General features: G+C 36.5%; 1 long non-coding RNA gene across 2 annotated transcripts in view; it reads right to left on the reverse strand.

The window, feature by feature from the left end:
- Window positions 1-24,523, reverse strand: part of LOC129047894 (uncharacterized) — a 166,129-nt gene that overhangs the window by 59,931 nt on the left and 81,675 nt on the right. For both annotated transcript variants that reach the window (XR_008509760.2, XR_008509759.2), the window contains exon 2: window positions 17,502-17,582. This is a non-coding gene — a long non-coding RNA (uncharacterized LOC129047894). The remainder of the gene's footprint in view (window positions 1-17,501; window positions 17,583-24,523) is intronic.

Raw genomic sequence — 24,523 nt, forward strand, 5'->3', positions numbered from 1 at the left:
GGAAATAATAAAACTCCTCAAAAACACCGTTTACTCCTCTCCACTCCCAGCTCCCCCAAGGTGAGGTATGACTAGGTGACAAATTCTAGACCTATGCTGTCCTATAAGGTAGCCACTAGCCACATGTGGTTATTTATTTTGAAAATTAAATTAATATTTTCCCCAAATTCAAAATTCAATTCATCAGTCACATTAGCCTCGTTCCAAGCATTCAATAGCCACACAAAACAAATGGCTACTGCACTGTAGAGTGCAGATTCTAGAACATTTCCATTATGATAGACAATACATGTGTCTCTTTAACCCACACACAGTTCTCCAGCTGCTCTCCCACTATTCTGGTGACTAGGGCACTGAGAAGGTCATATGTTCTAGGTGGTGGCGCTATAAAGTGTCGAAGCCTAGGTCAGCCTGCTGAGTAATTCTGTGGAGAAATCCTCTCTCCTGCCCCACTCATACCCACCCACACGGGGCATAGACTCTGAGAAAAACATTAAATTCTGTTGTGTTAACCTGCTTAGATTTGGGAGTTGTTTGCTATCATAGTTTAACCTACCCATTCATAACTAAGACAGGCAGCCAATGGGCAGATAGATATTATGAAGAGGTCAGGATACTTGACAAAGTGATTCAAAAACGCAAGTATAAGCATAAGAAATAATTCAGTAAAATTCTGAAAAAGAAGAATAAATAGCAAGACTCTAATATTTTAGATATTAAAATACACTGTAAAGTTACAATAGGAAAGAATGCAGGAAGAGGCAGACAGATCAATGAAAGAGAAGGGATGTGAGAATAAATGAAAATTTAGTGTGACATAAAGGTGTAATGTCTAAGTACCTGTGTTCCTATATGCTAACCAGAGTCTTAGAGTGTGAGATGGAAGCACTTTCTCTATTCTCTCCCAGAAGACTTGCCCTGATAGAGCCATCTAGGAACTGGGTCCACCAACACAAGGCACCTTTATAATTTTGTAATCCCTTGGTCCCCTGCTCAATGAAGTCTGTCTCCACCCTGTTTTCTCCTTAATTGTAATTGCCCCAGGCATTCTATTAACTTATTGTCTGTTATCATTTTAATTCCTCAGAGCCCTACCCACAAGGCCAATCCTATCACATCAGCCTCACAGTTGATACTTTTTGAATGAAGCTGGAACTTAATGCCTCGCTTAGCACACGCTTAACTTGTATTTTATCCTCTTAAACCTAGATCTTCCTGTCTATGATTGCTCGCTTCTCTATACTGCTGAAATAGTTACCATTGTCCATAGATAACATGCTCTATAGTTTATTAATCTCGTTTACAAATTTAACAGTTTGTAAAATCTAAATTTCATCTATGCTTTCCAGCTATTTCTCATGATCACACACATCTAATAATAAATATTATATACTAACAAAGTCTCCATTACCAGGTAAAATTATGTTCACAATCCCAGTAATTATGTGGGTCTCCAATTTCCTCAGGCATAGTCTACTCAAATCTGACATCATCTACTAGTTTAACGACATTTTTCAGTGCAAATAACACCTAATGTGCACAAGTCTGCTTTTCCAGTGTTCTTTGGAGATAAAACAATTAGTCTTTGGGTGAAAACCTTTGAATTTTCACATTATTCAGTATACCCAAACAAGTACTAGATATATTAATTTGAATGTTAGAAAATAATAACACGAGTTATTAGAAGAGTAAATGAGATAATATTTTTATAATCTAGAGAAAACTCTTCCTGTCACACTGACACTAAAAACAGTCAAGGAAAATCTTAATAAATTTGATTGTGTACATTTAAAATATGAAGAACACCAGCAAAAACAATACAACCAAAAAACTCCATAAAGACGTACTATGTTTTAGTATACAAAAATTAAATATTCATGAATAAAAATGAGAAAAAACAATTTAAATACATACGATTAAGGTTAGATATTTTGTAAAAACAAAATAAAAACTCAAAAAAAGATGATCATTTCAGTAGATGTCTGGACAAAGGACATAAATAGCCAAGACACAAAAGAAGACTTATAAATGACAAATATAGATAGATAGATAGATAGACAGATAGATAGATGATAGATAGATAGATATTCAAATACCCAAACAATCAAGGAAATGCAAATTTTAAAAATGATAAGGCATTTTTTTTTCACCTTTCCACAGAACACTATAGAATGTTAAATGGATAGGACCAAGACCCAAGGTTGAGGAGGGTTTGGTAAAAAGGACTGTCACACTGGTAATAGGAGTGTAAAATATTACAACTTTGAAAAGGTCAGTTTTAAAAATATGTTTGAAAGTTTAAAAGAGCCTCTGAATTAATAGGATAATAATAATAGTTGAAATTTACCCCAAGGAGATAATTCCAGAAGTGTGTAGCAGTATTGTTTACACTGGCAGGAATTTGGACCCATTCTATCTGTACATCAGAAGATGGCCGAAACATTAGTGCTAAAAACTTACAATGCACTATTTTTTCCATCACCTAACATGGTGATACATGTTTATTTTCATTCACATGGAAAAATGCCCAGAGCATATTATTGAGAGAAAAAATGTTGGTTATGCATCCGCATGTATACACAAACCTCTTTATGTAAAATTATATATTGAAAGCTATGTGTGTGTGTGTGCATAAGAAGATGAATAAACTAATGTTAGATGAATTTGTAATTATTATCTCTAGATGGTGGAAGTTCAGATGAACTTTACATTCTCCTTTCTACTTTTCTGTACTGTTTTTAAAACTCTGCAATGTATCTGTATCTGCTATAACAAAAATACTTTCACATAAATAAAAAATTTAAACGACAATGACAAGTATTACTAATGTATAGCAAACTGGGAAAATATTTATAATAAATTATGAGAAAAAAATCACAAAATTATTACATCTACACTATGCTTGCATCTCCAAAATAGGTAGGTTTACTGGCAAGGAATAAAATAGAACAAAAATAAAAGGAAATAGCTGATATGCTGTTGAATTGACACAGTTGATTTTTCTTTTCTTATAAAAGTGTCAGCTATTGTTCTGTCACTTGCTCAATAAACATATTTTAATGAAATGTAAATATCTTAATAGGATAGTGTTAGAGACCAAAATATGTCACCCTAAAATATGCCACTTTGGTATCTTGATTGTCTTAAGCCAAAGGCACTTCAAAAACAGCAAATGCAGGAAAAGGCTTTCTCTGGGCTTCTCTATCTGCCTAGAGACAGATCCTTCGAAGGAAATCAACTCCTCAAGAGTTTCATCAACCAAGGAAAATTAACTCATATTACAGGAGAGGAGACTAGAAGTTGATAGCACACCCAGACTTTGTCACAAACCATTATATCTCCCATTTATTCTTCTAAGGATCCATTTCTCTTTCCTAAAAATCATTTATTCTCCCCTAAGTGCCCTGCTTTCCTTCTCCCTTCCCTAATTAAAATGCTCTACAAGCTCTAAAAATTTATTATTTTGGGGGGGAGTGCTCATTTTTCACCTGCGATGTCCCTCTAAATGTACTATTAAAAATTAACAAGTTCTAATACATTTTCTCCTGTTAATCTGCCTATTGTCAGTTCACTCTATGGACCCAGATATCAAATCTAGGAGAGTAGAGGGAAAACGCTTTCCTACAACAGGTAGAACCAATAAAGGAAGAAAAGCAGACTAAGAGCATTTTGGTGGTTTGGTTGTTGAAAGAAAAAGCTATCAGAAGACAGTTGCAAACTTCCAGAAATTTGGAAGAAAGATGTGGCATGGTTACAAACTATAAAGCTCCCACCCCACCCCCAAATCAGTCTACAGGAAAATTTCATCCTGGGAATATTTTGAATACCATTGATATAGAGCAGAAATGGTAAAAGAAAATCCAAGTTTGTAACCTTTATCTCAGGCTCTTAGTAGAAAATATTTCCAGTAATGGGTTGGGCATAGTGGCTCACACCTGTAATCCCAGCACTTTGGGAGGCTGAGATAGGTGGTTCACTTGAGGTCAGGAGTTCGAGACCAACCTGGGCAACATGGTGAAACCCCGTCTCTACTAAAAAAAATATATATAAATTAGCTTGGCGTGGTGACACATGCCTGTAATCCCAGCTACTCAGGAGGCTGAGGCAGGAGAATCGCTTGAACCTGGGAGGCGGAGGTTGTAGTGAGCCAAGATGGTGCCACAGCACTTCAGCCTGGGTGACAGAGTGAGACTCAGTCTCAAAAAAAAAAAAAAAACCATTCCCAATAATGAAAAGATGCCTGAACACAGAATAAACACTGCATGTACTCCTTTAAGTTTAGGTCAACGTGAAGCTCTTCAACAAAGCCTTGATCTCGCAGTTTCCTACAAATTAGTTAAAACTCACTATGGATTTTTCCAGTCAAATTAAACAAGCCCTGCCAGGCTAGCCCCCTCTATGTCCACACTGGGTAACTTTGTTAAGGAATTATCCACAGAATGTCCTTACATTATCTAGTGGTGTTATGAATTCCTTATGCAGATTCTTACTGAAAATCACTTATCCAGGTTCTCACTGAAAAGATTATCTTGAAGTTTTACAGGCATAGCCTTCAGAAAAGCATTTGTCCTAGCAGAATAATTTCTACATATTTTAATCTTAAGAGCCTGGGAGGGTCTCTGAGGATGCATCAGAAAGAATTCCAGGTTCCTAACCCAGAAAGATGCTCCTAGTGTCATGGGAACCCAGTGAATTGGTGCAGTGAAATGCTAGCAAAATGCATTCATCTCTGACAGCTTTGTCTTTTGCCTCCAAATGTGAGAACTAGAAAATCGCAGAATGTTAGCTGTGGAAGCAAGGAAAGATCATAGAGCCAGTACAGCCCCAGGAGCTGCCTCAAGGGCAGCTGTGGGGGAGTTTTACTGGAATTTTTTGATGGGTCATTGAAGCAAATTGACAGAAGCTCTCTGCCCTCCCACTGCTGCCATCAAAGCACTCACACTTTACCTGTTTCATGCATTGAACTTCCTGTGGGACTTGGTATGAGGTGTGAGGGAAAATTGTGAAAGACTGAATTATACCAAAAGATTACTGAATATCTCCAATGAGAAACAAGGCATTGTTTAAAATACCCTCTGAGTTATCTGATTCTGTGGGGATTCTGGGCCTTTTCTTATCTTTGAGCTATTTTCCAATTTTGTAGGTTGTGATGCAAATGACATTTGTACACAGAGATGCAAATTCTTTCCAGTGGAGGGACAATTGAACAGATCTTGCCCCCAAAGAAAAATCCATTTCTGCATTCCTGATTCAACTATACAAATGTGATACTTTCAATTATTTGAACTAGTTGTAACATCTTACTGGTTTTCTCATAATTTAATGAGTTAAATAAAATCTTTGACAAATATTCATTTTATACTTGTATGGGAGTCATGATTTTACACTTAAAAAATCCTTTGAAAGAAAAAATGAATATATTGAAACTGAGTCTCGCCCAAATCCCCTAATTTTGACAGATGAGAGAACTGAGGCCTAGAGGAGTGAAGTGATGAACCGAGATACCAACTAAACTTTTCTCACAAAAAATATACTCCCTGTTAAATGAACATGAGAGCTGTGTACTCACTCATGCTGTCAAGGGGTAAATTGATCACACCAGTCCATATTTTATGATGTATTTATACTATACTAACATTGAGGTTTACATACTAGTGAAAGATTCTGAACTCACTTGGACTGAGTTTAATTCCCATCTCTCCTATTTCCAAGCATATGATTTAGGCAAATTACCTTTTCTTTGTCTGATTTTCATTACTTGGAAAATGGAAACAATAATAGTCTCTATTTTATACTCTTAGGATGAGTGTAGCATTAAATTGCATAATACTTATTCAGCTTTATGAGAGTGCCTGGCACATAGAAGTGTCTACAAACATTATATATGTTAAAAGATAAACTTAGGTACATTAACATTTTGAAGAGTTTATTTGAGCAGACAATGATTCATGAATTGGGCAGCACCAGACTGCAAGTGGTTCAGTGCTGCACTGGGGGAAGAGGCAAGAGAGAAATTTTTATAAGATGTTCATGGAAGCAAGGTAAAGAAAATATATTTGATTGGTTAATGTGGAAAGTTCCTAGTTAGAGATGAGTTGGTGATTTCTGATTGGTTAAACTTAAGTTTCATCTTACTGTTTACATTGGGCTTTGGTTTGATTAGGCAGGAACCCAAGGCACTATACTTGCCCCAGCCTAACGACCTCCATTAGGCCATTAAATTAACTTATTTCAAAAGATATATATTCTATTACCATATTTCAGCTTTATTATCTATGATAATATAAGGCACAGTTTGCTTATAGAGAAGTTATATCTTGAAATGTACTAATATAAAATGCAATGTTTCTATGAATGTCTACATATGGTTAATATTATGGATTATGTGACCACATAGACAGATTCTAGTGTAATTTCATAACAATTTAGTGAAATCTAGAATATTTCATTAATTTTCATCATAAAAATTTATTGAATAAATAAAGAATAATATACCCTCACCTTTCACATATGACCGTGATATTTAATCACTATATATTTTACTCCATATTTCACTCCTTAGCGTTCCCTTCCAGCATCCACTAGTGTTAGTACAGAGTAGGTGTTCAGTAAATGTTGTTAAATAACCTAGAAACTGTACATGGCATTTTAATACCTACTGATAACCATATGCAACTGTGAGCTTAAAATGAAAACAGGAGCTGAGCATTTGTTCTTCATGTGCACAGGGATGTCTAGTGTTCACTTTTAGTTCTTTCATTATTGTTCCTCTTCCCTAAACTCTCTTTGACTCTGCAATTCTAGGATGTTCTATAATTAGAAGCCAGCGAGGCATCAACTACTTCCTCTGGGCAAGTTTGTGCCTTAACACCTCTCAGTGACCTTCTGTGCTAATTAAACTACGTGTGAGAATAAAGAACATTGGTACTTAACTGAAATAAAAAGCAATTAAGTGGAAACATTTGAAGATGATTGTATGTTAATAAGAAATCTTAATCAATGTGTATACCTATGAGACTAACTGAAGCACCTTTAAAGAATTCACATTTTCTAATCAAACAAAATGCAAACTTCCTTATTTCCTAAGATGTGCACAAGCTCACAAAAGTCTTTGATTGTTTCACAGACAGAAGGGAAAATTACTGTCTTCTGTTGTTCTCTTTGTAGCTTTCTGGAAATCAGCAAGACATCCCTGAAGCAATTTATTTTCTCTAACATATAAATTGAGAATACTCCAAATTTTATCCAACAAATCTAGGCTTGGTTTATGATCGTTCTAAATCTTCAAAGCACATTAATAATTTGTATAATATGTGAAGAAATAAAATACATTAAACACAGAAAGTTTAGATCTGAGGTGCAATCACAAGCCAAATTTGACACTGCCTCTTTCGGTACAGCCCAATAGCTAGGAATGTTTTTCACACTTTTAAAGTACTGTTTTTAAAATAAACTTAGAAGGAAAAAAAAAACAGAAAAATATGTTATAGGGACCATATGCTGCCCAAAAAGCCTAAACTATTTACCATCTAGCTCTTTTTAGAAAAAGTTTGCTAATCTCTCATTTAATTGATAGTTCAATCTGATAATATTAGTACTATCCAGGTGGGCATGGTGGCTCATGCCTATAATCCCAGCACTTTGGGAGGCCGAGGCAGGCAGATCACGAGGTCAGGAGTTTCAGACCAGCCCTGGCCAACATAGTGAAACCCCGTCTCTACTAAAAATACAAAAAAATTAGCCGGGTGTGGTGAAGGGGGCCTGTAATCCCAGCTACTTGGGAGGCTGAGGCAAAGAAAATCGCTTGAACCTGGGAGGCAGAGGTTGTAGTGAGCTGAGATTATACCACTGCACTCCAGCCTGGGTGACAGTGCGAGACTCCATCACAAAAAAAAAAAAAAAAATTTTTACTATCCAAATTCATAAAATCATCCTAATTCCAAAAAAAAAGTTAAATAAAAATGAAGTTAACTAAAGAAGTTAAAATTTAATTTAATTTACTCATTAAATAATGAATACATTCAATTACTTATTTCATTCCAATCATGTGCCAAGGAATTTCCACACAGTTATTTACTTCTCACAAATGCCTTAAAAGGTACTGCTTATCCCTATTTTTATAGGAGACAACTACAACCAAGACTAGTTAAGTAAGTTGCCTTATGTCACCCCATGCTTGTGTTACCAGATGGAAAGTCTTAACTGTGAATTGTCCAGATACATGGTACATTGAAGAAATAATTGAACAAAATGCACGAAGCAACAAAAGAATGAAGCAATGAAATTACAGATTTATTAAAGCAAAAGTACACTTCACAGAGTGAGAACAGGCTCAAGCAAGCGGCCCAAGACCCCCAATTGTAATGTTCTTTAGGGTTTTTATCAAACTAAAATAATTTGGTAACACCCATAGGTACCCTTTAGAGGCTGCCAATTGGTTACACTCTATGCAAATGAAAGCTTGGTTCGTGAGCAATCAGAGGCTGAAGTGGAGGCGTGGCCCATGATGAATTAGAGGCTTTTCTCATTTGTGATGTAGGGGAGAGGGGGTTTTGTAGAAGGAGGAGCCTCTGGCCTCTTGTCACTTGGGCATGCAGAGGTGGGGTTTTCCTTTCGGCCCAGTTCCAAGAAGAAAGCCATGGGTTGGCCTTAGGCTCCCTGTCTCCAGACCCTATTCTCCTGCCTCAGCTGAAGCTGATGTGTCTCTGATTCCAAAGCCTGGAAAATTTTCATTATATTATCCCAGCTTTGTTACTGAAAAGAACATTCAGGAATGTAGTTAATAACCGCTGGTGTTCAAGGACCTGTTTTAATTAATAAAAATGATTTACATTAAACATTAAATTTTAATTTAAAATAAATGCATTTGAGGCATTGAAAATAATTTGTTTTCTAAATAGGACATTCCCACAAGTTTTATACATTATGAATTGCCTTCAAATATTCTCCCTCTTCTAGTCCTTAGACACTGAGGAGTATACGTCAACCCATTTGACAAGGTTCAAATTAATGCATTTCCTGAATTATCCAATCTAAATTAATGAGGTTGTTCATATGGACCACAGTTATTTCAGCAATTTCTTCTATTTTTTTTTAATCTGTGCTGTGGTTTAAATCTTTTCTCTTGACCTGTCTTTTAATTCACTATCCCTGTTTTCTGGTGTGTTTAATCTGCTGTTAAATCCATTTATTGAGTTCTTAATTGTGGATATTGTATTTTTCAAGTCAATAACTGCCATTTGATTATTCCATATAGATTTCAGCTCTCCAGTAAAATAATTTATCTTCTGCTCTATTTTCTTCAACATAGTAATCACAGCTATTCTAAAGTCATTGTCTAATAATTCTAATACCTAGTTCTCCAGTGAGATTGTTTACATTATCTTTTTTATTTTTGGTCTTGAGTTTTGGTTGTATAGTCCTATCATAACACAAGACAAGTCACTTTTGATTGGATAATGGACATTGTTTACAACAATTGTAAAAGCTTTGGATGATGTTACCATTTTCATCGAAGTTCATTCTTTTCTTTGCTAGACAAAGTTAGAGCAAATCCTCTTAACTCAAGGATTGAACCAAGTCAAGGCTGGATGACTTTTAGCTAATGCTCAGTCCATTTCTAGTTTGCTATTGTACCTACAGTTTTGTGCCCCAGGACTTTCAGCTGAGAACATAATTTGTTCACCATGACCCCAAACCCTTGAAGGTCCTGAAATCTACCTTCTGTGTTCTGTGAAGCTGAAAAATTCTGATCTGCATTTCAGATGTTTTCAGATTTGATTTGTGGTCTTCTGCACAGTGAAATTTTCAAATGTGGAAAATGTCTTGGGAAGAAAAATGATGTGGTTTTGAAAATCCTCAAGAATCTGGTTTTGTCTCTTCGGCCAGCTTAGACTGACAAATGGTATGATGCCTTTGTCCTCCAGAAAGGCCCTTATCCTGGGCAAAGCTTACCTGTTCTCAGCCCCTTGTCTGTGCCCAGAACAAGCAAGTTCTGGGAACACTGGTTACAGGTTGTCATCTGCTGACCTCTCTATAGCTAGATCCTCTCTGGAATCTTAGACCCTGTATCCTTATTTCTTCAGTAGCTCACTGATGTCTTTAAATTTAGAAGTTTTACATTTTGTCTGGATTTTTTATTATGAAAAAGATCATTAGCCTACAGAAAACTACTCCATCTTATCCAGATTCAGAAGTCTTACATCTGTGGGCTCTTAAACAAGAGATTGATAGAATAAAATTTCTATTTGCCAGATGGATAAGAGAAAAGAAACAAACTGGGCAAGATGGAACAGACCTTTACCATGTTGGCAGAGGCAGTAATTAACAGAAACATAGAACTCCGATAATGTAATTTTCAATCTTTATAACACCTCCAAGGTAGATATTCTTGGCATCACTTTACAAATTAATTTACAAGATGTACATTATTGTATTTACTATCCCCAAAGCCTAAGTATCTTCTGCGTGGTATAGTGGAGCTTTGTCCAAAGTGGCTCTGACATCACTAAGCCTCAATTACTCGGTCTGTCAAATGAGAATAATAATATTTATTTCGTAATTCTGACCATTGAAATAAATATATATGAAAGCAACTCATTAATTACAGTTGCCCTTAAGGGCAACTGGGATACATAAAAATGAATGTTATAAAGGGAGGCATTTTGTTGTTTTTCTTTTTCTTTTAAAAAAGAGATAGGGTCTCACTGTGTTAACTAGGCTGGTCTCGAACTCCTGACCTCAAGCCATCTTCTTGCCTCGACCTCCCAAAGCACTGGGATTATAGGGGGAAGAAGCGTCTTTCAAAAAAAAAAATTCGCAGATCCCTGGAAACAAGAGGCACACCACACCACACAGGGCTACCCAGGGAACTACCAGCATCGGTCAGGAGACGAGGGAGCAAGGGAAAAATGTAGCTAACTGTCTTTATTGTGATTTCCCAGGGAAGGAACAAGCAATGCAGGGTTAACAGATTTAGGATTGGGAAGTTTAGATAATTTTGGCAGGCCCTGGGGCATTGGGCCCTTTCCTAGTTGTCAGGGACCTGGCCTTGGGATGATTAGAGCAGCAGGATAGTGGGTCAGAGTGTGAGAGCCCAATAAACTAGGTGGTTAGGGGTATGGACTCTGGGTGGTTTGGTTTACAAATGACAGATGCATTGCCTGGAAAATTGTTTGCCATCTTTAGGAATAGGCTAACCCTAGAGGAGGTAGTCCCTCCAGGGTCAGCTAGCCTCCAAGATGCCCAAGCATCCAAACACAGCAAAAAAAGACATGATTAAGACAGTATAGAAATATAAGTGGCAGTTATCTTTCTTAAGTACCAATATTCTACTAATTCTGAGCTCATGGAAAATGGTAAAAGATTCTAAAATGTTTAAACCCTGCCTTGGTTGCTTATGATGAGATATGTAGATAGACCCCTCGGCTCTTTATAGAGACACCCATAGCTCAGGGGTGAAAGACAGACATCTTTGTGTCTCCTTGCGTAAACATTGTATGTATAATAGTATCAGTGACATTTCATCCACTAATTCAGTGCTGCTTATAAAACCTCTAGAATGTGATGTTAAAGGCAATGGTATTTCAATTAATAATTTAAAAATTCCAAATTTAGATATTTCTAAGCAGCTGTTGCTTATTATATGAGTAATCATTTTCAGAGAAAAAAGTCATACCAGAAGCATATTTTTAAAATATACCACATTGTACAGATAGTCTCCATTGTTTTTCATTGAATTCTCTACCCAAAGTATAAATGCACTTGTCATTTGGGCAATACTTAATAGTGTTCAGAACTAGCACATTAACTTCCTTCTCAAATATGGGTGCTTGTGAGGGCAGGAGTTTTGGCAGTGTGGGAATCTGTTAGTTCCAGATCTCTTAAGAGAAGGAAAGTCCTCATGCTGTACAATCTACTTTTCCTAAAAGGTGGGCAATTAAACTAAACAATTTCAGAAATGTATAATTAATTCATGCAAAACCAAAGTATATAATAAATAAGGAATTCTATTCAAATTATTGGATTCATTTTTGCAAAGATCACAAGATATTTCCACAGTGAATTAAGCTATTCTTGCATTGCTATAAAGAATTACCTAAGGCTGGGTATTTTATGAAGAAAAGAGGTTTATTTGGCTTACGGTTCTGCAGGCTTTACAGGCAAGGTGCTGGCATCTGCTTGGTTTCTGGGGAGGCCTCAGGGAGCTTATACTTGTGGCAGGAGCAGGCAAGTCACACGACAGGAACAGGAGCAAAAGAGAGAGTGAGGATGAGGTGCCACACACTTTTAAACAAACAGATATCACAAGAACTCACTCACTATCACAAAGACAGCACCAAGCTATGGGGGATATGCCCCATGACCCAAACACCTCACACCAGGCCCCACCTTCAGCATTGGGGATTACATCTCAACATGAGATGTGGAGGGGACATTCAAATTATATCACATGATACACAAATGTATCCTTCTGGCAGGAGGAGCAAAGGATGAGCACCCATTAATATCCGTTATTTCCCAAATACTCCTTTTAAACCTTGTACTGAGGGGAAATGTTTCTCCTACATCTTCTCTGTTTCTTTCACGTACAGAGAGGTCACTTAGAACTCCTGGCTTCCCTTTGCACCTTTCCTTATTCTACCCTCTGGGGATGTTGAGGGTGGCTACATTGATGAGTAAATTTGGAAATAATACTTGGGTATTATAAGCTTAGTGCTGCTCTTTCTCCTACTTGGTCCTTTAGCTTCTGGCAGACAGCCCAGTTTTGCCCTCCTCCATACCAAGAGTGTCACCTGGGCCAGCCCCTCCACCAGGGAGACCAGCAACTGGGTGCACAGACTGCAGGTTCTGGTTTATTTATCAAGCTAGCCTGGCCATGGCTGGTAATAAAGATGGATCCTCAAATTTATTCATTATTTCTCAAATTCTTTGGAGCTGGACTGGGAAGCGGGGCACTACTCACTTGGAGACTCTGTATTACACAATCCGCTATAATATGGTTTGTTTGTGTCCCCATCCAAAACCCATCTTGAATTGTAGCTCCCATAATCTCCATGTGTCATGGGAGGGACGTGGTGGGAGGTAATTGAATCATGGGGGCAGGTTTTTCCCATGCTGTTATTGTGATAGTGAGTAAATCTCATGAGATCTGATGGTTTTATAAAGGGCAGTTCCCCTTCGCACACTCTCTCCTGCCATCATGTAAGATATGCCTTTCCTCCTCCTTCACCTTCTGCCATGATTGTGAGGCCTCCCAGCCATGTGAGTCCATTAAACCTCTTTTTCTTTATAAATTACCCAGTCTTGGGTATTTCTTCATAGCAGTATGAAAATGGACGAATACATATTACCTCTCCTTTGCCCTTGAATTATACAATGCACATACTTTTCCATGGTCCAGGTTTCTTTTGTGCTCTGGAATTTAAATACAAACAAACAAAACCAGTTTGTTCCATTTTCTTTCCATGGACTATTTGTTAGCTTGAATAATAAATTAAGAATGTGTATTTATAGCAGTAGTTTCCTATCAGGGGGTCTTCAAAGGCCTCAGGTCCTCCAGAGTTTTCAGATATACTTTAGAGACTGTGCTGAGTCAAGTGTGGGGTGGGGTGGAGGGGGCGGGAGTATGAGAGTAGGTAAAGTGAGAAGATCAAGACTCCAGGAACCCCATCTCAGTTTCCAAAATAACACTTCAACTTTCGTTTGTTTATTATGCTGGGCTGCCATAAAAGCATACATTTAAAGAAAGGATTTCCACTATTTAAAAAAATAAAACTGACAGGTTAAAAATTACTATTTCCTATCATCTTTCCTGATTAGGTAAATATTTAGCAAGTTTATTATTGTACAAATTATTTTATTCGTGACAAAAAGGTGTTTTCTCTAAAGAATTTTTTTTCTTCCTAGCATGAAAGCCATAATCTAAAAAACACGACTCAGGGTTATAAGAAGTCAAGTTTGGAACTAGTATCTTGGGGCTAGAGAACTTCTCCACATAGATGCTCAGTTTAGAAGTTCTACCATCCCTTTTAGTGCCCATTCCTTTGGTTATTTTAGAACTTCTAAAGTCTGGTCATGAGACAACATGGGAGTGAGTCTCCTTTTCCTGAATTGTAATGCACAAGATTTCTAAAGTCTTAAATAGGATCCAATGATGTCTAAATAATTATGGATGAAATGCTAAGTGAAAATCTGGATGATAAAAAAGTCTTCGATTAGCAGGAAAATGTTTACTCTAGCTGATCCTTCTCAGAAGTTGCTTTCACTAGCTTCAGAAACAATCAACCCCAGCTGCCCATCTGCTGACTACAACCGGTAGTGCCTATCTTGTACTCTCCTATAGGTCATTCTGTCTTAAATTCTACTTTCCTGCACCACTCACAGCAAACAATCACCCTTTTGGCTTCTTACTAGAAGCCCAAATTGTAATGTCTACAAGTTTACTGTCTTGTAGAACCAATGAGGCAGTTGAAAAAGAAGAAATAAAGTTCCTGGCCAAAAAGCTAGTTAAAAGAAACGGTAATTACTAAGAGACTTTGTCTTAATCGCAAGGAAAGGCTAAATTTCAGTTAATAAATATAGCTTCTTCCTGGAATCCACTTGTATCACATGAAACCAATTTCTAAGAATTTAGCAGTATTTTTGTTTTAATATTCTGTCAGGAGCAGTACTCAACAAAAATAAAGCCCTAGCATAGTAAACCTCAAGGCTGCCTATGTAATTTGCAGGGGGTAGTGCAAGATGAAAATAAGGGGCCCCTTGTTCAAAATTATTTAAAATTCCAAGAACGTGACAGCAGAACATTAAACCAAGCACGGGCCCTTCTTCTAAGTGTGACTGCACAGGTTGAACACTGCAAATATAGTCCTTCCTATGCTTGCACCTATGCCGAAAATATCAGAGGCTACTGTCAATCTGCACAGACCCTATGGAGCTTTCCCGATCATCTTCTTACTTCCATATCTGCCGTCTGGTGAACTCGTTCACTTTCTCCATCTCAGCCACTGACAAAGTAGAAGTTTTCTCCTTTATTTGTCCAAAAATTTCTATTTTGTATATAAGAAAAGCATTTTTGTTGGTCTTATCATGCTGGTCATGAGAACTAGCAGTCAGGTCACTTTTCAGGGCCCACCACAAAAGCAGGTGGGTGGAAGTTTCATTCTTCTCCTGGACACCTTGGTGGGTTTGGGGAAGCGGGACTGAGGGCTAAACTGGGGGTGAGCACAACTGCTCTGTGTAAAAAGGGAGAAGAATTTGACATCTGAGGGATGACCTAGGAAGGACAGATCATGGAGAAGACAAGGGGGAGAAGAAGCAGGGAACAAGCTCTGTGATGTGCATGTGATACTTTTCCTTAACCCCCAGAATTACTGGTAAAATCTGTGTGACTAGATGTTTTGAGAAACTCAGAGTACCACCCTGGGTCTCTGGCCCAGAACAGCAGCTTCAAATGCAAAAGGAATGGAAGGAGGCAGAGGGAGGCAGAGGAGGCAGATGGAACCTCAGAAATTAGAATCTTAGATGGCAGAGTGGAGACCTTGAACTTCACAGGCCATGGAATTGGAGAACCAAAGTCATATTTCCTAGTTCTGGAAGCAAGGGGTGTTCCTAACTCCCAAGCGATTCTTACATTAAGAATAATGAAAGTCTTACCACAGGCCAACTACTGTGGTCACTATTCCCAACATATCAGCTCATCTGATAGTCCCAGAGACACTATAAAATAGGTATTGTTTTGCAGATACTCAAAATAAGATACTAAAAGGTTACAGGATTTTTCCAGGCTCATATCTACTAAGGTACTGGAGCTGGGACTTGAAATTAGAAAGTTTCCAAGACCAGTGATCTTGAGCACTCCAAATTCTATCTTCCTAGATTATCTCATGTAACCCTGTGGTCTAGGAAAAGTAAATGCTGTTATTCAGGCTTTACAGTGAGAGAACTGAAGGTCAGAAACGTTAAGCAGTTGATACAAGGGAAACTAGTAAGTGGCAGAACGAGGATCCAAACAGAATAGAACCAATTCCATACCTTTGCTTTACCTCTAACCCTTATTGCCTCCTCTGAAAATGGAGCTAGATTCAGATTCTAGCTCTGCCCTCCACTATCTATATTACCCAAGCAAATAACTTAACCTGCTGGCTTCTTCGTTTCCTCATCCGCAATATTGCAATTATAACTACTTTGAAGTGTGGTTCTAATGAAATATGAGATAACACACAGGTGAGCTGGAATGCATTATGCAAATATAAGGTATATTTACTGCTACTATTTTGGAATACAAAGACTGCACTTCCCATGATGCTTTTCACTCTCTTATTTCTTAATATTCACCATGGAGAGAAGGAAGAGATGTATCTTTGGAACAATGTTAATTTCATCCTACGGCTTTTGATTATTCATCCCTCTGAGTGATCCAGTCTCATTACATTCAGTCATTCACTCTAAATGCTCGGCAGCCATCCAAACAGTTATTTGTTCAACTCAATAATCTAAGTTTATTGTCTTAAATAAATCACACCTGACAAATAACTCATGCTTCAAAATGATCTTTAAAAGTGGGTGTTAACGTGACACTGTCAATTCCAAAAATCATGGGTGATGTTAAGGCTTTTAACAAAACAACTTAAAAGCTTGACATTTTAATTTATTGCTGTACTGCTTTCTGTAACTGTACTTTGGTTTCCACTCCTTCCTAAGCAGTAATTTTTTTCATGTGAAATACAATTTATACTTTGAAAGTGATCAGCTATGAGCAGTGCATATATGAGCAATGTAAATATAAAACTGTTCTTGAAGGACCAGTGCTTTGCTTCATTAAATTTTCACATTTTAAAATGTTAATATCAGTGGCCACAAACATATAAATAGCTGGATGTACTTAATTTCCATAAATTGGAAATTCATTTGTACAATTTTGGAAGCACATTAAGGAATGTAAAAAATAAATTTCTCATATGTTATAAAAATGAAAGAAAAGCAGATTAATAATATGATCCCAATTATCATCCAGTTCTGGACTTCAGAAACTATACTGGGAGGATATAAAATAATAAAATAACTTGAATAATGGAAGATTAAAATCAGTCAATAAGTATTCAGGAGATGTTTATCACTTCAATCAAGTCAAAGTTATATGTTTTAATGGAAAAAGTATTAGCATGAGTAACCAAAAAGAGTATATTTTCAAAACAATTTATATTAAACTTACTAATATACACATGAACTTACATTTAAGTTTTAAATTTAATTAAGACAAGCGATTTCTGGGAGCAATTAAATTTTGTATGTATATTATATTACAACTAAAGAATGAATATGTGCCAAAAATGTCCAGTTAAGGAGAACTTGTAAAACTGAAGCAATTTCCCATTTTATTTCCCAGCTCACTGCTCAGCTTCCTCTATAATAGGACAGAGAGCAGGGTATGGCTAAGCCAAAGTACTAGCCTAAAACAAGCCTCACTTCTCCCCTAGATTTCATGTTAACTGCCTCCTTACCTGATTAGAAGAGGTCAATATAAAGCTCGGTAAGTTAGTTTAAAAGGTTCTTCCTTTGATCTTTCCTCAAATGATCATGACCTTCATGCCCGGAAAAGACAGAAATAAAGCAGATTTAGTAGCAATGTAAAGATATTGAAAATAAGATATGCTGTAGCTTATTACCAGCAGATAATTGGGAACAGAATGTATTGTAATTAAACATAACACATCCCATATAAAGCGTTTTGTTTCAGTAACCATATTTTTGGAATACACCAACTTGATGCAAAATGGTAGCCATTAAATTACTTGGATAGCAACCTACTAACAATATTAAACTTTTCTGTTAGGCTTCAGATAATGATAAATTGACTTATGCTTTATGTCATATTAAAAATCAAACATTAACAAAAAAGATTTGTCAATACTTTTCCCATCAACAGTGAACTCAATACGTAAGTGTTCATATAATAAAAATAATTCATTGTTATTTTAATATCTCATATATATCGGCTATTTGGTTGTTCATATGCAATCACCAACAGGACAGTCTGTATTCCCCTCAAAGGCATAAATGCACTTCTGCCACTCAGGGATATTTCAGGTCACCCTTAAAAAGTCAGATTTCAGCAGATGACATAGTTACCTGGTACTTTGGGGACTATCTACCCAGAAAATTGAGGTAACTTAGACAAAGACATGGATTTCTTCTTTATTTTTTAAATTTTTTTTAGCTTAAAATTATCAGGTCAGCTAAGTGCAAGGTTCTAAAGGCATCAGCTAATTAAGCAATGTTCTGCTTCCCTGGGGCTGTCTAGAGATTGCATTTAAAAAGTAACCCATGGATCAAATCACATAAAACTACACACGCACACACACACACACACACAAATGCACACGCACACACACACACATTCACGTTCAGGTAAATGAGTACATGTAAAGAGGAGTGAAAATGCATAAGATCTAGAGCCTAGTTAATAGTATTTTATTAATGTCAGTTTCCTCATTTTGATATTATACTGCAGTTATATAAGACGTCACCATTTGGGAGAAGGCGGTTGAAGGGCACATGGGACTCCATGTACTATTTTTGTGACTCCCTGTTGGTCCATAATTATTTCAAAATAAAAAGTTTTTTTTTGAAAAAGGAAGTCCATAGACAATTATGCCTCAAGGAACTGATGCAGTGCTCTGTAAAATGCTGAATCAGTACCACAGAAGAAAGTTCAAAATAGAAATTATTTTAAAATAATGAGGCATTAATTTGTTGTAATTTCCACCATAATTTGATCCAAAAACATAAAAAAATAAGTTTAGGTTAGAGTAAGGGTTATAATTAGTAGTGTGCTGGTAAACGTTTCACAATCAGCTCTTGAGTATGGAGCTCTGACTGTAGCATTGGCTACTTTGCATACTGTAAATCTTCCCACCATGGCAAATTTCAAACTATAAATGTAACATTGACATCTCAGTAAATTCCTGAAAATTTGGCAACCAGTTTTCACATGGAATCCATTTCATGAAGAAAGTGAACAGACTCTGAGTGGGTATACTTACTTGTATGGCCCACCCCATAAGGAGGGACCCAGCAGGACAAGGCACAGAGTTGTGTCTCTAGGGTTTAGGTCCCCTCTTGCCTGGCTCTAAATCCTCATCCCACATGTCAGCCTCATCTATCTAGCCCTCTTTCATCCATTCACTTTCTATTTGAGCCATGATTCAGCCAAGATCAGAAGGAGCTGGAGAGGACATGCTTATCAAGCATTTATTTTTGGGATAGTTCTCATTTCAGTAGTTTTCCCTCCACATCACATACCCAAATCATGCCATAATGTACCAACTTGTTTACCACTGATTTTAGAGAAGCAAAATGTCTTCTTTTATTAGCACACAGTATATTCCAACAATGACTCCCACAAATGGATGATGGGAGCTTATTTGGAGAGTTTATGCTCTTAACTAAAAATCCCTTTCTCTTCTCTCAGACAGGATCATGCTCTTTGATAAAGCATGTGTCTTTTTGGGGTGGAACAGCAATGGAGAGTGGAAAAGAATAAGGATGCTTAACTGGGGAACCAGATTCTTGTTCATGTTGCTAAATGGTGATTGGTGCCATCTTATAACCCAGTCACAGCTGACTGGTCCAGTATATTATGTTCAATACAAAATAGAATAATGTAGCTTAAAATATAATACAGTTCACAATGATTAACTTGATAGCACATTTTAAACAATGAGTCTGAATTAAAGATAGCAAATTTTAGGATAACTGAGAAAGATGGGATTAACTTTAATTTATCTAGACACAGGATTTGCTTGCAGTCATTCCAAACAATAAACATTAGACAAACTATGAGTGGCCTTATTCTTAAGAAGGAGATCCCATTTGATATAGTTGGGATATTTGTCTCCTCCAGATTACATGTTGAAATTTGAACCCCACTGTTGGAGGTGGGGCCTGGTGGGAGGTGTTTGGGTCATGGGAGTGGATCCCTCACTGATGACTTGCTGCCATCCTCACGGTAATGAATGAGTTTGCACTCTATTAGTTCCCATAAGAACTTATTGTTAAAAAGATCATGGCACCTCCCTTCTCTCTTTCTTCCTCTCTTGCCATGTGATACCTGTTTCCCTTTGCATTGCATCATAAGTGGAAGCTTCCTGAGGCCTCACCAGAAGCAGATGTTGGCATCATGCTTCTTGTATAGCCTGCAGAACCATAAGCAAAATAAACCGCTTTTCTTTATAAAGTATCAGCCTCAGGTATTTCTTTTTTTTCTTTTCCTTTTTTTTTTTTTTTTTTTTTTTTGAGATGGAGTCTCCCTCTATTGCTCAGGCTGGAGCGATCTTGGCTCACGGCAATCTTCACCTCCTGGGTTCAAGCAATTCTCTGCCTGGGCCTTCCAAGTAGCTGAGATTACAGGTGCCCATCACCATGCCTGGCTAATTTTTTTGTATTTTTAGTAGAGATGGGGTTTCACCATCTTGGCCAGGCTGGTCTTGAACTCCTGACCTTGTGATCCACCTGCCTCAACCTCCCAAACTGTTGGGATTACAGGCGTGAGCCACTGCGCCCCGCCAGGTATTTCTTCATAACAACACAAGTAGATTCAGACAGCATGCCTATCCATAACCTGCCTAATTATTTTGGAATTACCCTAATCAAGCTCCCCAACAGTGTATGAACTTTGCTTAAATCACTATGGTGGTTTTATATCACTCATTATTGATTCAATTCAAGTTTCCTATGGTTTCTGGTTAGAATGAAATAAAATTTAAAGCCATTTTCATGATAAGATCATATTCTTTCGTTCAGACTCTGGATAAAATTAATTTAGTGAATTACAACTGACATTGCATTTTAGAATGGAGTTGAGTGGAATGGAATGGAAGAGAATAACAAATATTAGAGTGTCCATTTATTAATACTAAGTATTGTATAGGAAGCTGTCACTCAGAGTTGCAATCTAAAAGGTTTTTTTTTTTTACTACTATTAATAGTTAAAAAAAAAAATTAAGTTCCACCGCCGTAATGACCCTACCCTCCTCTCTGCCCTCATCACTTTGAATGCTGTCCCTCACTCATGAAGGTCTGCCACATTTGCTTCTGCTTCTTAAGTACGTCAGGCTCACTTTGGTCTCAGGATCTTTGCCCTTACAACTTTGTATTTCTGGAGAGCTCTAGGTGCAGAGGTATCTCATCCCATTTTGGTTTGATTTTCCTTGATAGTGAATGATATTGGGCACTTTTTCATGCTATGCTTGTTGCTTATTTGGATATCCTCTGCAGATAAGTGCCCCTGCAAGTCTTTTGCCCATTTTGTTTTTGAGCTGTTTTTCATCTCTAATGAATTTGTGGGAACTCTATACATTTTGTATATGAATCCTTTGTTGTATATGAATCCTTCATTTATTTACTTTGGTTTGTACATTAGCATCTTCTTTCAGAAATTTTCATCTACCTAAAGTTATGGTAATTTTAACCTATGTTTTCTTTCAAAAGCCTTATTGTTTGCCTTTTAATTTTAGCTCAACAATGCACTTCAAATTAATTTTTATATGAAGTTTGAGGTAAGGGTCAAGTAACATTTTGTTTTTTCCCCACAAGCATATTCCACTGCTCCATTCTTTCCTTTCTTAGCAGTGGCATCTCTGTCTGACCTGTATCTGTATATGTGTGGGTCTATTTCTGGGCCCTTTATTCTGTTCCATTGGTGTACTTTTCTGTCACTTTCTTAAATATTGTATCTTTATAATCATTCTTAACAATATCATTTTTCAGTAATAAAAAGAAATGAACTATTAATGTATTCAACAACTTGGATGGATCTCAAGAAAATTATGCTTAGTGAAAAAAAGTCAATCCCAAAAGATTGCATACTGTATGATTCCATTAATATAACATTCTTGAAATGACAAAATTATAGTCAGGAAGAATGAATTCAATCACTGTAAGTTAGTGATTTCCAGAGGTTAGAGATGGGGGAGGAGGTGCAGGAGGTAGATGTTGTTAGAAAAAGGCAGACAAATATATGGGATCCTTGTGGAAATGAAACTACTCTGTATCCTTACTATGGTGGTGATTACATAAATCTCTACATGTTAAAATCATATCGAATGAAATACATACACAGACATACACATACACGTACACACATGCACGAGTACACTTAAAACAGGGGAAATGTGAATAAGATTAATTAATTCTATAAAGTCAATGTCCTGATTGTGATATTGTACTAGATTCATATGAGATACTACAATTAGGGGAAACTGGTTGAACACTATGTGGAGTATCTATAGTATTTCTTATAAATGCATGTGAATGAACTCAAATGAAAAAATGTTGATCTTCCAAATGAACATAGGATAGCACCCCATTTAGTTAGATCTTTAAAACTTTCTCTCAGACATATTTTATAGTTTTCAATGTAGAAATGTTGCACATTTTTTTTTAGATTTCTAGGAATTTGAAGTTTTTGATGTTACTGTAAAGAATATCATTTTAAAATTTTATTTTCCAATTGTTCATTGCAAGTATATGAAATACAACTGATTTTGTATGTTGGTTTTTATATCCAGTAATCATGCTACATTCACTTAAGTATAATAGTTTATTTTTACTTTTTTTTAGCTTTTTAACATAATCACATCTATCATCTATGAATAATGACAATTTTATTTTTTCTTTCCAAACCTTATCAGTTTTTATTTTGTTTTCTGATTTATTGAACTAGCTAAGATCTTAAGTACAATATTGATTAGAATTGGTAACAGTGGATATCTTTGTCTTGTTCACAAACTCGTGGGAACATGTTCAATATTTCAAAATTGAAAAAATACTTGCTATAAGTTTTATCAAATGTTTTTATCTACCTCTTTAGATGATTATATTATTTTTCTCATTTATTTTATTAGTGGGGAGTGTTGCAAAAGTCTCTTGTACAGTCATGTTACACACAACAGCATTTTGGGCAACAACAAACCACATACACAATGGTGATTCCATGATATTATAATGGTGCATATATAGAAACCTGATCTAAGACACATGATATTGGCATTGCAGATGAAGTAGGGGAAATGATTAATATTGGGTCATGGTAATGAGGCATTTGGTTTTTCCATATGACCTGTATTGTGTGAATATGCTGTATGATTTTCACCCTACGATGAAATCATCTAACAATGCATTGCTCAGAACATATCCTGGTTGTTAAGTGACATGACCATATTTTGTTCTGCTCTTTCCATTCTTTTTTTGTCAGTGTAATTTAGTTTGGATATTTCCTGTTGATTAGTTTTTGAGTTTGCTCAACCTATTTTCTGTTATGTGTAGTATGCTCTTAAGTAATCTAATAAGTTCTTAATTTCACAATTAAGATTTTCCAATTGTTGATATGCATTTGATTCTTTTTTAAGCAGATTCCAATTCTCTTCCAAGGTTCTCCAAATTTTCATTCATTTTGTTCAAGTTTTTCTCTATTTTAATATACACTTAATAGTTCTATTGAAATACTTATCCCCTAACTCCAAGATTTAAATTATCTTCTATTGATTGTTTTTTTCTTTTATCAGTCATATTATCCTCCCTTTTTGTGTACCTGGTAATTTTTTATTGTATGCCAGAAACTGAATGAAAGAATCATGGAAATTGAAGGTGATGTTATTTTCCCAAAGGAAGGGTTCACTCTTCTCTCTGTTGGGCAGATTGAGTGAGGAGCTACATTACCTTAATCTAGCAAGGAGTTGAGCTGAATAAGAAGGGGGCTGATGCTTCAGGCGGACTCCCTCCACTTCTGGTCTCATGTGTCTTCAGCATGTACTGAGCCTCTCTGTTCCGGGTCTCTCTATCTAGTGGACTGGAGACTGTGAGATAGTTGATGATGCCTTTCAAACCTCTATCCATCACCCTACCATGCTTTAAAACTAAAAAAAATTTTCACAGAAAAAATCAGCCAAATGCTTCGGAATCCTGTCTAGTTCATAATGTCAGTCAACACAAAAATCTCTGCTGGTCTTACTTTCTCCTGTTGGGGTCTCTATTTTTATGGCAATGTCAATCCTCAGCCTGTGCTCAGACCTGCAAATGCCTCCAGGTATGCAAGTCACAGCTTATCAAAGGAGGGCTCTTCAAACAACTGGATTAAATGGGCAAAGGACTTCAATAGACATTTCTGCAAGTAAGATACACAAAAGCCAACAAGCTCATGAAAAGATGCCCAATATAATTAATCATTAGAGAAATGCAAATCAAATCTACAGTGTGGTACTACTTCACACCATTAGGATGACTGTAACTTAGAAAAAGGAATATAACAAGTGGCAAAGATGTTAAGAATTTAGAACCCCCTTCCATTGCTGGTGAGAATGTAAAATGGTTTAGCCACGCCAAAAGGAATTAAATGTGGATACTTAAACAAATACATGTATGTGTGTGTGTGTGTGTGTGTGTGTGTGTGTATATATATATATATATATATGTACACAGCAGCACTACTCACCATAGCCAAAATATGGAAACAGCTTAAATGTCT

This window comes from Pongo abelii, chromosome 13 (assembly GCF_028885655.2).
Source record: "Pongo abelii isolate AG06213 chromosome 13, NHGRI_mPonAbe1-v2.0_pri, whole genome shotgun sequence".
Taxonomy (NCBI): domain Eukaryota; kingdom Metazoa; phylum Chordata; class Mammalia; order Primates; family Hominidae; genus Pongo; species Pongo abelii.